The sequence below is a fragment of the Parus major genome, chromosome 4 (assembly GCF_001522545.3).
Source record: "Parus major isolate Abel chromosome 4, Parus_major1.1, whole genome shotgun sequence".
NCBI lineage: Eukaryota > Metazoa > Chordata > Aves > Passeriformes > Paridae > Parus > Parus major.
In genome coordinates, this window is record NC_031771.1 from 9,374,547 (window position 1) to 9,391,203 (window position 16,657).

Below are 16,657 nucleotides of genomic sequence, written 5' to 3' on the forward strand. Positions count from 1 at the left end.
AATCACTGCCCTGGTCCTGCTGGCCACAGCACTGCTGATCCAGGCCAGGATGGCACTGGCCTTCTTGGCTACCTGGGCACAGCTAGCTTGTGTTCAGCTGCTGTTGACCAGCGCTTCCAGATCGTTTTCTGCTGGGCAGTTTTCCAGCCACTCTGCCCCAGCCCGTGTTGCTGTCTGGGGTTGTTGCAGGCCAAGAGCAGGACTTGGCCTTATTGAACTTCACACAGTTGACCTCATTCCATTTATATAGCCTGTCCAGATCCCTCTGCAGAGCCTTCCTGCCCTCCAGCAGATCATCATTCCCACCCAGCTTGGTGTCATCTGTGAACTTACTGAGGGTACACTTGAAGCCCTCATCCAGATCAGATCATTGATAAAGATATTAATCAGGATTGGCGTGTATATCTCTAAGTGCCACAACTGTTTTTTCTTCATAGATTCATAAAATGCAATCTTCTTGAAGGTTGTATTCAAAGCCGTTCATAGCTGCACTGTATCTCTGTAGAGACTTGCATATTATTATTTTTCCCGCCTGCTCTAGCAGACTATCTCTGATTTTAAACTTTGCACTCCATTTGGGATTAAGTGATGAAACTATCTTATGAACTATTAGAACTAGAGGGTATTTTTTTCATTCTGTTCCCAATCAAGACTGATTTCTTCTATTATGTGTATAAAGGATTTGTGAAGCTGTTCTATTCACTCATGTATTTTTGTGACATGCTCTTATGTCTATACCAAGGGAAGGAACTACATACAGATTTTTCAGCCAACTTCATGGTGGAAAGCATCTCTTTTTCTGCTTGGAAAGCATATAGCAGGCTTTACATATAATTGCTCTTTTTTAGTCTAATCTGGGCAGATAAGAGATTCCCTTGTAATTTGGATTTTGGGCATATGGAGATCCATGAAGGCCAGAATGGCTTGAATTTGTGCGTAGGAATGAACAATTGTCAGAGTATCGACTAGTGAGCATGGCAATTATCTGTGCTCTTTTGGGACTGCTGCCAAGATAAGATGCTGTTGTCTGTATTAGCTGTGAAGTTTCTTTGTGGTCGTCCTTCAGTAAAGCCCCAAATAGAGTGCATGGTTCGAATTCCACTGAGATATGAAAGCAAACACAAATATGAAAGCTGACCCCTGAAGGAATGTAATTTGAATATAAAGTCAAATTTTCTTTCATTTGATGATCTCACTACTCTAATAATAAAATAATTATTTTTTAAATTTTATTTTTAATATAACAAAACCTGAAGGCAATGGAATTTGCAGCATGCATTCCCTTATCTGAATGGGGTAGAAAGCTTTGGAGTCTTCAGGTGCTTTGACAGCATCAGTTTTGTCTTCCCTGGACTGTGCCTCTATCAGGTACTTTTCTCCCAAACTGTGTCAGGCAAGTCTGAAATGATTTGGAGCTGGAAGATACATTTACAGTGGTGACATGGCCACTGGGACTATTGCCTTCTATTTTCACAAGTCTTTGAGAAATTCACTAAGAATGATGTGTGACTAAACAGAATTAATTACTGTGCACAGGAGGTAAGCCCTGTATCCTATATGCAACCCGTTTCAACTCGGAATATTCTGTGATTTGATGATGTAATCCAAGCCTGTTGCTGTCCAAGAGGAAATAGTTGTGTAAGCCCCCTCACCAGGATCCTGCATGTAGTGACACAGATCAAGGCACCGAAGGCTGCTCCTGGTTGAGGTAAAACTGACCAGGCTGCATGTTTTGAGTTTTGCAATGACCCTGATTGGGGGGAAAAAAAGCTGTTTGTATATTGATGGGAAAGCAAATTGGAAGTAGTCCAGACCTGTTTGTGCACTCTCCAGTTGTTCTGCTGCATCAATCTGTGCAAAGTATTCCTGGAAGGGGAGTCCAGGAGGGGGGGTGGAGAAGCTGATGACTTGTTATTTTCTGATCTTGCTAACCTGCAGTGTTCTTAATGGGAATAACTGGAAATGAAGAGGCTACTCAGGTGTAATGAGGTTTAACTAATGTAACCAATGTTTCAACTTGTTCTACTGCATGTTTGCTCTAAGGCTTGTTTACATATTGTATAAGCTAAACTTGCCTGTCTTGTTGGGTGAGTGTGGTAAAGTCTGCAGGGCTATGTGAATATACTGTAATATCTTACATAGCATTAACAAAATATGCCCCTGTGCTATGACACACTAATGGCACATGAAATCTCCGTGCTTTTCAGACACAACTCAGAACGATATAAATTTTTTGCAGATTATAGGAAATCAGGCACACTCAAAAATACTTAATACCAACCTTTTGTATTACAAAAATAAATCAAGGGACCTGAGTTTCTGACAAAGACGAATGGGAGTTGCAGATTTTCTTATTGATGGTCTTCTGGATTGTTCTGAAATGTAGTGAAAATGTGTTGATGGACAGTTTGTATCCATTTGAGGTGACATTTTTCTTTTTTTTAAACCCCTTTCCTAAGCTTACTGCCTTAGTGGTCTTCTGGTGACCTTTTGGAGTTTATCACAAGAATATTTTTGGTAATTCATATAATATAGCTACTACAGCTTCTTTCACTGAGAAGATCTAGTGTAATAAGAATGTAGCAGTCACTGTCCATAACACTTCCAATGCTAAGGAAATTTTTCTTTTCCTCTTGGACTAAGCTTCATGAGTTAATACGAAGCAAAATCTAGGAAAGAATGTTTGAAGTGGGCCAATTAATCAGAGGTACTGTAAGTTGATCACTATTGTGCTGAACAGAAAAATATGAAATTAGTCTGGTTGTGAACCAAGTTCTGCATTTAATGTATTTTTTTGCCAGTTTTGTTCATGAGAACTGATTCAGCTATAGAGACAGGACTGTTGTAAAAATCTGGGGCTTTGATGCCTAGAATTGCTTTTTGTTGTCCCTTTTGAACATTAGTATGTAATATTTGTCTCTAAGAATCTGAAGTTTCTCAAGAGTTGATGTTTCCCTCAAGAGAGTTATTCAGAATTGTTATCTAGAAGTGTTTAATTATAACCTATTGATTTAATGACCTTTGTAGAAAAATGTTTTGATAAAATAGAAATATGTAATTATTATTTGTCACAGTAAAAGGTGAAATATTTTAATTTTAAAATGAAAGCAATAATGAAATTTAATCAGAAAACTAAAAGTACAGTTCCACTGAAGCAATACATTTGCAGATTTTTTTTTCTTCTGCTTTCCCCACTCTTCCAGGAGGTTGGAAGGAAATGTAGCTTCATAATCTTTGATTTTCCTGTCTTGCCCTATTTTGATAGCCTCCCTAATGTCCTTATCATAGTTTGCTTGGAATGGATTGTTCTGAGTTTCTTAGGGTAGCTTAAAGTGGAGATAGTAAGCATATATTTATATATAGTTTACCATGTGGCTTGTGTCTTAATATTTCTGAGCAGTTACCGGACCTCCATAATCTGTATTACAGGAAGAATGTTCGTGCAAAATGCTGGTTTTATAACAGGAGAGGCCATGACCCATAGTGATTTTTTATCTGGAAATACTAGCTAGAAGGAAAAATGTTCCCTCATTTTAAACTTCTCTGTAGTTTGGTTTTTGGGTGGTTTTGGTTTTTTTCTTTTTTTTATTATTTGAATTTTCAGTCCAATTATTTTGTGTGCCATGTAAGAAACTGCTGTCTTCAGACTATAGTGATGTTATCCCAGTGTGTGGGTACCATAGGGATGAAAATCTGGCTTTCCATGGGATTCACAGGTGCTGTTGGAGCCAGTGGGGGGCATGGAGCACTGTGAAGCCATTAGGCTTTACAGTTTTGTATCGCACTATCTGACATTCCTGTGTGTTGAGAAACCTACAGGCAGAAGCTCAGCCTTGAAGTCAAAGAAATTGTGACTGGTAAATTTTAAACTTACTCTGGAGTAGAATAGGTTTATCTAGAAAACTGGAGATATTAGAGTTGCTTGCTGCTCTTACTGCCTTAAACTGAGAGGATTCAGAGAAGAATTGAGTAATGTGGGCTGCATGCACTGTGAGTGATTGGATGGCCTTGTATATTTACATTTGACTTACTATGCTATAGTCATTCTTCATCTTCTAAAATTAGCAAAGCGCAGCGCAATTATAATACTTTCATGCTTTGGGATAAGCTTTGCATTTCATTAGTTCTATACTATGTCAGTTCAGGAAGAAAAATGTTAAACTGGAATAACTTGTTCTGAAAGTTCAGTACAAGTGTGTGTTTTCTTCATGTCTAGTTTTGAATCTCCCACCTCTTCTGTTGATGTGAGAGTCTGCCTGCCTGTTCTCTGCTGAGTTGTAGACATCACTGTGGAGCAGCATCAAAGTGGTTTATTTGCTTTCATGCATGCATGTGATGAGAAGTTTTTAGTTGACACCCCACTAAATACTCCTTTCTCTTTTCCTCTTCCCCCACACAAATATTTTTAGGACAAGATTTACTGGTAAAAATAGCAACAAGTTAGAGGCACCTTGCTTTAGCTTGGTTACATTAGAGACGTGTTTGTACTTGTCTGTACGTGGCCTTTGTCACCTGGAGGGTGCCATGCTGTGAGAGGTCACTTTTTTCTCCTAAGTCATGGCCTTCAACAGCAGTGCTTTCTAACTGTCTGGGAGGAAGTTCGGTCAGAAATGTGAGGGCAGCTTTTCTCCTCTCCCCTCAACCCTGTTTGGTGTAGGGCTGGAGACTGCTTCCTGCACTTCCCTCCCCTACTGTGGGGCTCTGTCTTACTCCATGCAAAGCTTTCCAAGGAGACCACCAAGTGTGTCTGACTGTCCCCAGGGAACCCCCAGAAGTTCCTGCCCCTCCACCTTGGGCTGGCATTGCTGCTTTACTTGTGTACCTTATGGGGTTTCTCCCACCCGGGTTGGATGCTGGTAGGAATGGAGATGGCCGTGTTCCTATGGGAAGCCAAGTTCTTGTATTTATCTTCCTCGAGCACTGCTTTAAAGTTATCTGGCAAGGAATGCATGCTCTTTAAAGATCACAGTCTTGCAGTATTTTTATAGATACTTTGAAAGGCAAAAGAGCACTTGGCTGGGTTAGCGGGCAGATGAATGGATGTGGCCCTGGAGTCTTGTGCACTGCTGGAGCGCTGTGCTAACAAAGCCTTCAGACAAAACCAGAAGGATGAGGCAGTCAGCAGTCACATTTCTTCCTCCCGTGCCTTGGTGCAGAGGCTGGAGTGAAAGATGAAACACTCGCCCTTAGACCACTTCAGGGTGCAGCCGTGTACTTCATCTCGATGTCTTTCCTCGCAGTTGTTGTTAATGGAAATGGCCTTTTTCACCATGCGTTATTCTTGCTCATAGGCTTCTCCATGACCTAATAATGAAGTCATAAAAGCTCAAATCTTTGCTATCGCAGTCCTTGCCATAGCAACATGCGTCATAGCCAAATAATTATTTATTTAATGGGTTTAATTATGAAAACGGGGAAAGGCACTTATGAAAACTGTATCAGATAGGGGAAAAGAAAAAGCACTAGTTTTAAAGTAAAAACAAAAAGCAGCAACAATTTCATGATACCTGAGACAGGAATAAGTTAAGTATTGCAACCTTGGTTTTAACTACTTTACTTTCTTTTCTATCTGCCTTTTCTTCCCTTTTAATTGTTTTTTTCTTGTCCACTGTGCAAAAACCATGCAGCTGCTTCACTAATGCCCCCTCCATTTTCAAACCTATAAATACACTTCCTTTGTCATGTTGTTCCTTAAAAGCTTCACTTCCAGATAGCTTTGCTGTTTAAAATCTTCCATATTTCAATTTCATTACCCTGTAAAAAACAATTAGGAAGCCTAAAATCAAATGCTCTTTTCCAGTCTTTAAATTTCAGATTCACTACAGCTTTTACTCTGTATGTTCAGAAATCAGTGTTTCTATTGACAATCCACCTCAGAAAGAACCATCTACTGGAATAAAATTTAAAGTATTTAAGAACATACAGACACTAGCATATTCATAAAGTAGAGAAACTATGTATTTTTTATAACAATGACTGCTATGCTCTGGAGGATTTCCTAATATACTCTTATCAGTATATACACCAAAAATTACATGCAGCACCTGGTGGACTGATCAGTATTTGTTCTTTTTCCTTCATTCGTGAGGCAAGAATGAAATGAGACAAGTAGCTTTATTGATACCACTTCAAACTTACTCACGTGTTGTGAATCTTGCAATTTGAATTGATAGAGAACTCAGTTGCCATTACAGAAAAATACGTGTACTTCTGGAAGAGATGCCCTTTCCTTGTCTCTGCTTTCAGGCTGCACCAGAGTCTTGAATGAGGGCGGGAGCAAGTGGATTTTGTCAGTTCAGGATTTTATAGATGATTCTTGTCACAAATACACTGAAGGCAGGTTGAGAAATATGACTTGGTGACAGAGCAATGAATTGTTAATCCAGGATGGGGCTAGAATTTCAGATTTGTGAACTTTTGGCATGGAGAGAAGGGTGGGGTTTTGGAAGGAAATTAATTTGTTGGGTCATGATTTAAAATGCAAAGACTTTTGACTGAACAGCTCAGAAAATAACTTGGAACAGCTTTTCTGTTGAAGTTATTACTGGAGTCAGAAGCCATCATTACTGAATATTCCTGCTCAGGCCTGATGCATGGAAGCATAATTTCCACTTTTTGTTGTGTGTGTTTGTTCTTGCTGGGATTTTTCTTGGGTATTTTTTTCAGTACTGAAAAGTGAAACTTTATGTGTTGGCATGCTGGCTGACTTGAATGCTCTTTTGCTAGTCTCTTACTTGCTATATAGGAAGAGGAGACATCCACTCCCCTGCTGCCTGCAGAGAGCTTTGTGGGACATAATCTTTCTTCTTTTTCCTTGGAAAATTACTTTCTTGCATTTTATTCCACAGATGCGATGCAAGACTGTGTACAGGACTCACAGGCAGATAACAATAGGAGCTGAGAGAAAAGTCTTGCCTTGATAGTTACAATCTTGTTGTATCTTCTTGGCTGCCCCCAAAAGTCTGATTTTTGGAATTACAATGAGGGAGTGCCTTAGATTTGGGAGCTATTTTGTGGCATTGCTCTTCACAAGAGGAATAAGCAAAAACCCTTTTGGGTTAAAAACAGGAAAGGAAAAAGGAAAAAGCGCAGTTCTAGAAGCAGACTGTGGGGTTGTGAGTTCTTGCTGGTCCAAATGCTGTGTGAGTGACAGACTTATTTTTTTAACCTGTGGATGCAAACTGCCTGAGGGCAAATAAATGCATATGCCCCCCTGGGCTACAACAGCAGAGCCTCAGAAGTATGGTTCTGGAGCTTTGTGAGGTTCACAGATAAACTTGGTGGTGGCCCAACAAAGCATACTCTTGTTAGTTTTTACCCTGCATTGAATTCAAGTGTATGTTTGATATTCACAATATAACTTTCAGAGTTTCTCTAGGCCTTCAAAGAAAAAGCCATACCTGTTAAAAGTACTGATGCAAAAGTATGCAGAATTGTGTACATACTTGTAATGTATCTCTCTCTGCAGCTGTTTTGACTTAAACTGTCTCTCTTAGTTAAGCTTCCAAGATTTGGAGGAAACCTGAAGTGGAAAGTTTTCAATTAAAAATAGAAAGAGAGGTTCCATTTAAAATCATGACACTATATTGTCAATTTGGATAACCAAGAACTATCTGGAGGTATCCACAGCATGTTGTGATACTGTTGGCTGAGGAACTTGGGGTATCTTGTTGGTGTCTGGCTTGTGTGTCCAGCAGATGCTTCCTTATTAGGGTGAACTCACTAGGGATCAAAAATTTGTTGTTTGGGTGAAGAGCAGCCTTTGCATTTGGAAAGGCAGGTGAAGTGTCCTTTCCTCCTAAGCTATTGCCCTCTTTTCTGGGTCAAAGTGGTCCTTTTACAGTGAGGCAGCACCCAGAGTTTGTAGTTGCTGGGAGGAAATGTGTGTGTATATTGTTTCTGTCTGCTGCAGAAACATAGCACATCCACAGTGGAGCTTTGCTGTCTCCTTGAGTGACTGTCCTGGTTTAACCCCATCTGGCAACTGTGTAACATCTACTTGGGAAGATTGACTATTCCTCCTTCCTTCTTTTTCCCTCCCCTTTATATGCTGAGTATGGTGTTAAATGGCCTGGAACATCCATCCCGTTGGTCAGTCAGGGTCAGCTGTCCTGGCTGTGTCTCTTCCCAGCTCCTTGTGCATCCCCACCCCACTCACTGGTGGGCTGGGGTGAGAGGCAGAAAAGACCTTGGCTCTGTGTAAGCCCTGCTCAGCAGTAACAAAAAACATCTTCACTATCAACACTACTTCCAGCACAAATCCAATATATATATGTAACCCCATACCAGCTACTATGAAAGAAATGAACTCTAGCCCAGCCAAAAGCAGCACATTGACACTTTGAGGAAAAATGTTGTAGAAGAAGATGGGCAGGTGGACTTCTTTCTCTGCTGTTCCTTATCTCTGCTAGATTCTTCCTCTCTTGATGTGCCGAATGCTCCTGCTTAGTACAGAAATTTTTGTTCTTATCTTGAGCTGGCTCTGAGTAGAGAAACCTGGAAAGTAGCTGGCCTGCAGCAGCCAGGCTGTGCTTCTGAGGAGAAGTGGTTTACTGGGAGCTTTAGAAGTGAGCCTATACCTGCTGAGAAGGGAGTGGTGGGAATAACTTACACCTAAGGATACAAACAAGAAAAGCCAGAAGGAATAGGAGAACTTTGTAATGTTACAGTCTCTTCTGTCTTCTTAAAACAAGGTCATTAAATTCACCCTTTGCTTCCATAAAGCTTTCACTGGGTGTGGGAAGCCTTAGATTTATAATCCAGAAACTGTTGACAAAACCCTGTCTTCCACTGCAGTTTTTTCATATTTTCTCCTTCCAGTATCTTGACAGTGAAACTGTATTTCTTCAGAGGAAGATCAGATGTTCTTTTAACATTGCAGCAAACCTGTACCACTTAACCATGTTTTGATGCATAATGTAATCAGCTTGATTGCTTTTTAATATGTCATTCAGACATACAGTTGCTGTCAGCTGGGCTGAATCTGTTCTCTTGGGGAATTTCAGTATTACTTTCTGGTGGATCACAGCACCTGGTGGTAACGGGGTTTTTTTTTCTCAGGTACAAATCTGTCCCCAGGGAAAACGGTGACCTTGCAGGGGAGAGCTGAAGCAAGGTGTGAAAAATGTCTTGAGTTCTTGGTATTCCTGTGCTTCTGCAGTGGGGAGGCAAGGATGAACAGAGTTCAGCCTTTCTGCACAAGTATCAGGTAGCACAGCTGCACTGGTGTATAGTAGGCATAAGTGATGCTGGGTACATACCTTGCAGGTTTTCTCTGGAGGATAAGCTGAAGAGAATGAAGTGGCAGCCTGGAAACTGTGCTGCTGAGAAGTCTTCCTTCTTGGATGTTAATTGTGCATGGCTTAATATGGTTTGAGCACTGTAAAGCTATTGCAAAGTTGTAACAGCTTCAAATATGTTCTGTTTACTTTGGAAATCACAGTGCCAGGTTCCATTAAGAGACAGGGCTTTTCTTTTTGAATGTTTTGCTTTTGAAAGGCTTTATTGACAGTATGAGGTGTGAAAATAAGGCATACATGTGGCTGTGCTTTTTTTTTTTCTTCCCCATCTGAGTGTTGTAGCATATCATCTTTAATATGACTGCAGTCTCAGTAAAATACCAGCTGGTTGAATGTGGAACCTTTCAATGTTGTGCATTCTTGATTAATTATGAACTAACAGGTTTGAGTAATTAAGATTTTCAGTTTTATTATTAGGATGTGCTGGTTGTAGAAAATATGGGTACTTCCATTTCTCCTTCATTTAAAGGAAGTATATAAAAAGCCCAAACAAATCAAACCCATGTGGACTCATTAGAAATCTGCAAGTGACATAGGTAAGAAGTATTTGGCATTTTCATGTGTTTGGTTGCTTAAGCATACCATTATAGCTTCAAGTATTCAGGGCCTTTAAAAAAAAAAAAAAAAAAGCAGAAATGTGCATAATTTTCTGTGGCAAGATGCTTGGCTGTTGCTTGAATGAGTTAAAAATGGCAAGTAGCTGTCTTATATATACTGGGCACAAAAAAAATTGAACATAATGAAGTACTTGTGAAGTATCCTTAAGGAAGAAAAAGGTCTCTATGTGGGAGTGTGAGGAAGGATTAAAACTGAGACAGTTGTTAATCCCCCTTCCTTCTTTTTAAAGAAGGACTTCTGAGTAACACTGGTGAGAGGAATATCACTAATTAGAAAGACTTAGAGATAAGATCATATTGGTTAAAACAAGGCTAATAACTCACCCTTTCAGGCTAATTCTGCACTGCAAATTACTTTATCTTGCATAAAATACAGATACTGGTTTCTTAGTTTCATGTCTGCTTCTTTAGCCTTTTCTCCTCCTTTCCTTTCTCTGTAGAAAACTTTTTGGCGAGGCTATTGATGCAAATTTGACCTTTAAGTTTTTGACTGAACAGCTCATGTATCAGGAAATAGCTTAGAATGTGCAAGATAATTTATTGCAGGAATTTGGTGCATTTTATCACTCTTTTAAAGTTCCAAGGTCTTTTAAAATTCCGTATCTCTGGTCTTACCCTTCACTGCAGGGAGGCTCTGCTTGTCAAGTGTCTGCGCGAGGTGCTCAATGGTGAGGCTGAGATGGTGGTTTTAAGTGCTTTGGTGTGTGAACAGTGAACAGCTATCCAGCAGGGAGGGAGATGTCCGTCTGTCTGTCTGTCTTTTTTTGTCTTGTATCAAACTGTGTGTTAGGTGGCTTAGCAAGTGCCAGCATGGATAGCACTCCAGTGCTGGTCTCATGTGAACAAGCCGCTCCCTTGCCCATCCCTCTCCCTGCTGGCTGCCGAAGGGAGATTGCTGAGCAGAGGGTGCAACTCCCTCCATTTCCCCTGCCTGTTGCTTCTGTGGCCATATTAATAAGGAGCAGTTGGAGTCACTCCGTTGGCTGTGGGCCAGCCTGTGCTGAATGTGCAGCTGGATGTGAAGACCACTCTAACACACAGGCGGGGATGTGAGCCATGGAGAAGGGCAGCACCAAAGGCACAGGTATGTCTGTCTTTCTGCCCTGCCATCTTTAGCATGTCCAAATCTTGCACTTGACATTTCCTGAATTCCCCTTACTAGACTCTCTTTCTGTCCCACTGGGATAATTCTACTTTCTCTCTGGGTAGGCAGAGCGATGCTGTTTTGTAAGCTAATGGTTTGCCTTCATTAAGTCATTAAGCAACCACGCTTCATTGGTGAAAGTTGTGTTCAACAGGCTTGGCTTTTAAGGTCAGTAGATCTCTGTGTAACAAATGGGCAGGTGTGCACCTATGAGCATATCATACAAGCCAAACTTTTAAAAATCGTAGTAGGGGTTCTTTGCATATGATAACTACTGGTACAATAAACAGAAGTAGCAACTCAGATTATCATCATCATTATTGTCTTGAAAATTTCTGTATTAGCTGTTCATTTCTTGGAAAAAGACAAGCATTTTGCCTAAGTAATGTAGAGGTTACTAAATTTGTGTGTAAAATAAATACATGAAATCTGAAATCATCCTGACAGGGATATCATGTCCTAAATTGATAAACCAATTTCACAGGCATAGGACTGGTATTTCTCTTTGCTTGTAATTTCAGTGCCTTTTTACTTGGGTGTAAAGAGACTGTGTGGTGAAACACTAACTGAATTTACTGCAGTAGGTAATATGCTTTTTCTTGAAACAATGTTTGTCAACTTTAGAGAAAGCAGTTTCTCATAATCTTTTTATGAGTTCTCTTCAAGAACTGCAATAATAAATAAAAGGGAGGATGTTTGAAAACACCACACAAAGCTAGCAAAAAAGCTCCAATGGGTTTTGCTTCCTTAGAACATACAGCTTGAAGGAGAAAAAAAATCCTAGTGGGGTTTTGCTAACTATCTAGATTCTCATAACTGCCTGAAAAAGCCTAATAAGCAATTGAAATTCAATCTTTGCTATTGAAGTAGCTTTTTCAAAACTTCTGTGCTACTGAAGTGATTGGCATTTATGTTTAAAACCGTGACTTCTAGTTTACCAAGGCTGTTGCAAAATGTTTTGTTTCTCCTTAGTGCAGTAGATCTGACAAGTGCCTTAGTCCATGCTTTTAGGAAAAACTGTGAAAGGTAAAGAGAAAAGAGAAACTGTGTTTTGGAGATGCCCTGCACACTTTGTTTTTCTCCATGTGAAGAACAGACTTTTCTCCCCTCATGCATCAACTGTGTTAAAGAAACTTTTATGAAATAATGTGTTGTCCAGAGATACCTGGCATTCACTCCTCAAGTGAGAAAATGTAGAACTAACCTTGGCTGCTGTAATGTTCCAGGTACTGATGTTCTCATACTGAAAATATACTTAACTCTTGCACTATTTCTGCTTTTAGGAATTGTTGCACTGACTTTGCTTTAAAAGAGGAACTTAGCACTGACTATGCTTTCAAGTTCACCCAACAATAGTAAACATTCATGTGAAGGTCTTTGTTCTGGGTTTTTGTTGTGGTTTTCTGTTTGTTTTGTTTTTTAACTGTAGACTTTGGGACAGGTGCTCATAAGACTGGAATCTGAGGTATTTCTTGATTTGTTTAAATTCTTATGTCTTACACATGCAGTTTTAACTGTAACTGCCTTTTGTTTTATAAGGCTTCCTCAAACACTTTCCTCTGGTTGCATTTAACTATCCAGTTAAAAGCATTGTAGAACAATTTGAAAAATATGTACTGAATGGCAAATCTCTATAACAGCCCATATGAAATACAACCAGGATTTCTTATTTAGGTATCAGGATCTGATGGTAATACAAAATGAGAAAATCTGTAGAGAGAAGTGAAATAGTTTCCGGTCACTTATTTCAGTATGACTTTCTGTGTGCTTAATAAAAAAAAAAAAATACAGAATATTAAAAATCACAGAGAGGACTGGGGAGATGGCAAGATTTTCTACCTTTCCAGTCTGTCAAACTAGATGGCATAAAACTGAGTTTGAGCTTTCTTATGGTTTTGATTATTTTTTTTCCATGTGCATGTTTCTCCTGTTGTATTTTTTTATAAGTCTTCTTAGGAATATCAAAAGTATCACTTGTGGTTTATTACGAATAGTTTGTGTACTCATGGCACAAATACCAGTCTCTTTGCTTCAGCTCAATATGAACAAAAACTTTTTGTTTATGCTATGCTCTAATCAATAGCTATTGAAGTAATTATTTGCAGCTCTCAGATTAAAATTTCCTGTTAAAACATTTACATAATTCCTGTTGAAGTATTTCTTAGCTTTTTATAATATAAGACAAAAGAAATATGTTGCCTGACAGGAGTTGGTACTTTCTCTTTCCCTTTGGTTGTTTACAAACTTGGTTTTACTCCACATGAACAGGATTACAGTGACAACATGGGATATGTCTTTCCTAACATATCCCTAGTAAATAAGATAGATGTTTATTTCTTAGTGATTGATGTGAGTCAGTTGGCTAAATACTGTGACAGCCGAGAGATGTCAAATGCAGGAGCTGTTAGTTTAGACTCCATGCACTGCCTTTTGTTGTCACCGTTGATACTTTGCACATGTAAACCCAAAGTCAGTATGATAACTAGAATTTTCCCTGGTGGGTTTTTTTTTTTCTTCTTTTTGACTTCTGAAAAGCTGAGACTTGGTTTGCTCTTGGAGCTACTGCTGTTAGTGCTGGGCTGCTAAATGTCAAAACATGGACTGAAGTTGTGATGGAAACAGTACCCTATAACCAAAATTTTGTAATTTGCAGGTATAGGAAAGGTCTCTTTGAGATTGCTGTGCTATTTTTGGACCTGCAGGTGATAGCAAGAGTAGTCTTGCACTCAGATGGTATTTCAGAGAAATTCCTTCCATGTGATGCAAAAGAGAACAAACATTGTGTAAAACAGATGCTTGAATGCTTTTCCATATGTGTTGGCCAGTGAAGGACCCTCAACAGTTTACCAAATGTATGAAATTTGTTCAAATTAATAAAGCTTCTTTTTTGATAATCCATTTGTGGAGCTGCTGGTTGTGCTGCACAGAAGGTGAATTCTAAAAACTCAAATGGCGAAAAAACATTTTTTTTTCTTTTTGCTAACACAGTTAGTTCAACCCATTTTTAACACGATAAGGAATGTTTTGTATGCTTACTAAAAAGGATCATTAGCTCTGTATATGGCTTAATTTTTAACTCCTTGAACTATTCTTGGTTTTTTCAAGACCAACATTATAACTGGAAAAAAGAAATACAATGCTCTGCTGTCACTTGTACATACTGTAGCAGCTTTGAATCATCCAGTGTAATTCTGATTATTTCCCTCTTCACCATTTTTAGAGGATTCCCCCTGACACCAAAACTATTTCCTTCATTTAAATTCTTTGTCTGTTGTCATTAGTCTGAGGAAAACAAACTAATCAACATAAAACTGAGGTAATCATGATGTCATTATGCAGAAAGAATTTCAGTCTCTTTGGAACAGGACACTACTGTGAAAATTGAGTCTTTAAAATGAACTACTTTATGTGCATTGTAATTTCAGCTGGGCCTTTAATTGAAGGCAATTCAGTTAAGCCTCTGCATCAGCTTAGTATATGAAACTTACTATATTTTTTTTTCTGAATAGTTGGCAGTGTGATCAATATTTCTGTGACTTAGGATTCTAATAGTAATGGGCAGCAGAGAGGAGATGATGAATTGAGGCACTTGCCAGAAGCAGCAGTTTCTTCTCTAAATGACAATCACAGTGCTAAAGTACACCAAGAGCAGTCACAGTCCAAAAGAAATACATCAGTAACAGTTTATGATCATAGTACCACATCTTGATGGCATCTTTTTTTTTCTTAATGGAAGAAGTGTCATCAATGTGTTATGAGGCCAGTCCTAGTCACCCATTTTTATGAATTGGTAGCAGAAGACTTCTAAGATTCCTTTGTTGGCTCTGAGATGTAGGACACAGGTAATTAGCAAGCTCCTTCATTTGAAGCATCTTCATTGGAGATAATGCTTAATCATGGTTAATGACTATTGTAATAGTGGATAGTCTGGAGCTGCATCAGATAGTGATTCGTTACTCAATGCTGCTGAATAATTAGGTTGTTCCAGTAATCAACCTGTGCATAGTTATTTTCTTGCAAGAACATCTTGTATTGGAATATCCTGACTGGCTTGCCCTGGTTGCACTGATTTATATTGATCCTTTCTTGGACATGTAAGATTCCCAGATGATACAAGCTGTCACCCTCTTTTCTAACTCCTTCTCAAAATCATTCAACTCTTTATTATTTTCTGCCCCACACCAGGAAATAGGACAGTTCTTAGACATCAGTTGTTCTATCTTGCAGAATATGTAAAGTAGAGGCAACATTTTCTTCTTTGTTTTCTTTCACAGACAACGTAGGTTATCTCCAGGCAAGACTAACCTTAGGCTTGTGAGATGCTGTAATGGCAAAAATTCACTGTGCAGAATTTAGTCATCTCTTTTTGCTACACACACCCAGTCATTACTAGTGTTTTGTTTAGTTTACACAATTATCTTATGTAGATAAAATTAGTTACTTTTTGTAAGTGTAATTTAATAAGCATTTACACAATATGGCAAGGCTTAGATGACCCTTAATCACTTGTGATTCAACTTGTTGGATGAGCAAATTTGCCAATACTTATTTTATGGAAAACACAGAAATGAAACTATAAAATAAAACTGTATATTAGCACAACTGCATCCCTCTGACAACTGTGTTGAGCAATGCCGGAGGACAGTTGATTGCAGGAAGTCTAAAAATACTTTGTATAAGTTCATTGCCTCAGACACACTTGAAGTGACTGGAAACTCAAATGTACGCTTGTTAATATCCCACAGCTTGCAGTTCCAGGGTTTGGAACAGAGAGCCTCCATAGAAAAAGTAGTGGAACTTTGAATTGGCATTTAGAATAATGCTCTTAGACAGTCAACTGTCTCATCCTGTGCGGAGTTACTGCAGTTTCTCTTTCCTTACTGCAGTTTCTCTTTTCCCCTGTAAACATCTGGGATTGGAATCTAGAGATAATTCTCTAGATTACCTTGGAAAAACAACAGGACGTTACGTTTGCAGGAAATCAATTGTTGTTCTCCCTGTCCTCCCAAGATACATGTCTGCAAGTGTGTGTGCAGCCATGCACAGCTGCGGATGGATGAGCAAGAGTTGTTTTCTTTATGATCTTAAGAGGCGCCTCTGATCAAGTATAAATAAATACAACCAGCTTTCCCTTTTAAGTTGGAATCTTGAAGCCAAAGTAACAAAGATGCAGCCACATGCAGTCTGTACAGACATCCTTCCTGCAGATGGCCTTGGGAAGCTGTGGCCCTAGGAGAAGGTTCAGTAGGTGTTGAGGTGTGTGCCCCCCCATCCGTCTGGAGCAGTACAGGGCACAGAGCTAGGCCCTGTGTGGGCAGGACTTTGCTGAGGCACACACGGTGTATTACTGCTAGCTAATGCTATTTTAACTTGTCAGGTCTTGGGGCTGATTAATCAGTTTTCCCTCTTCTTGCAGGCCTGTTTCTTCCATGATATTTTGCACTTGAAACAGCTTACCCTATACATATGTCTTGTCTCTGGTTTCATGTGTGTACTTCAGTGCTTCCCCCTCTTCCATAAAACTTGCTGTACTTTATGAAACATTTCAAGTGTGCTTTTAGTAAATAAAATGAATGAAACTGTTCTGTTTTTCTTTT

The 16,657-nt window shown here is 39.2% G+C and overlaps 1 protein-coding gene across 8 annotated transcripts in view; it reads left to right on the forward strand.

The window, feature by feature from the left end:
- Window positions 1-16,657, forward strand: part of GAB1 (GRB2 associated binding protein 1) — a 111,381-nt gene that overhangs the window by 16,494 nt on the left and 78,230 nt on the right. The window contains exon 1 of one of the 8 annotated variants that reach the window (XM_033513845.1): window positions 9,976-11,000. The exons of the other annotated variants lie outside the window; for them this stretch is intronic. The gene's annotated coding sequence lies outside the window, so the exon portion shown is untranslated. Of the gene's footprint in view, window positions 1-9,975; window positions 11,001-16,657 lie in introns of those variants that run through there. 8 annotated transcript variants of the gene reach the window in all.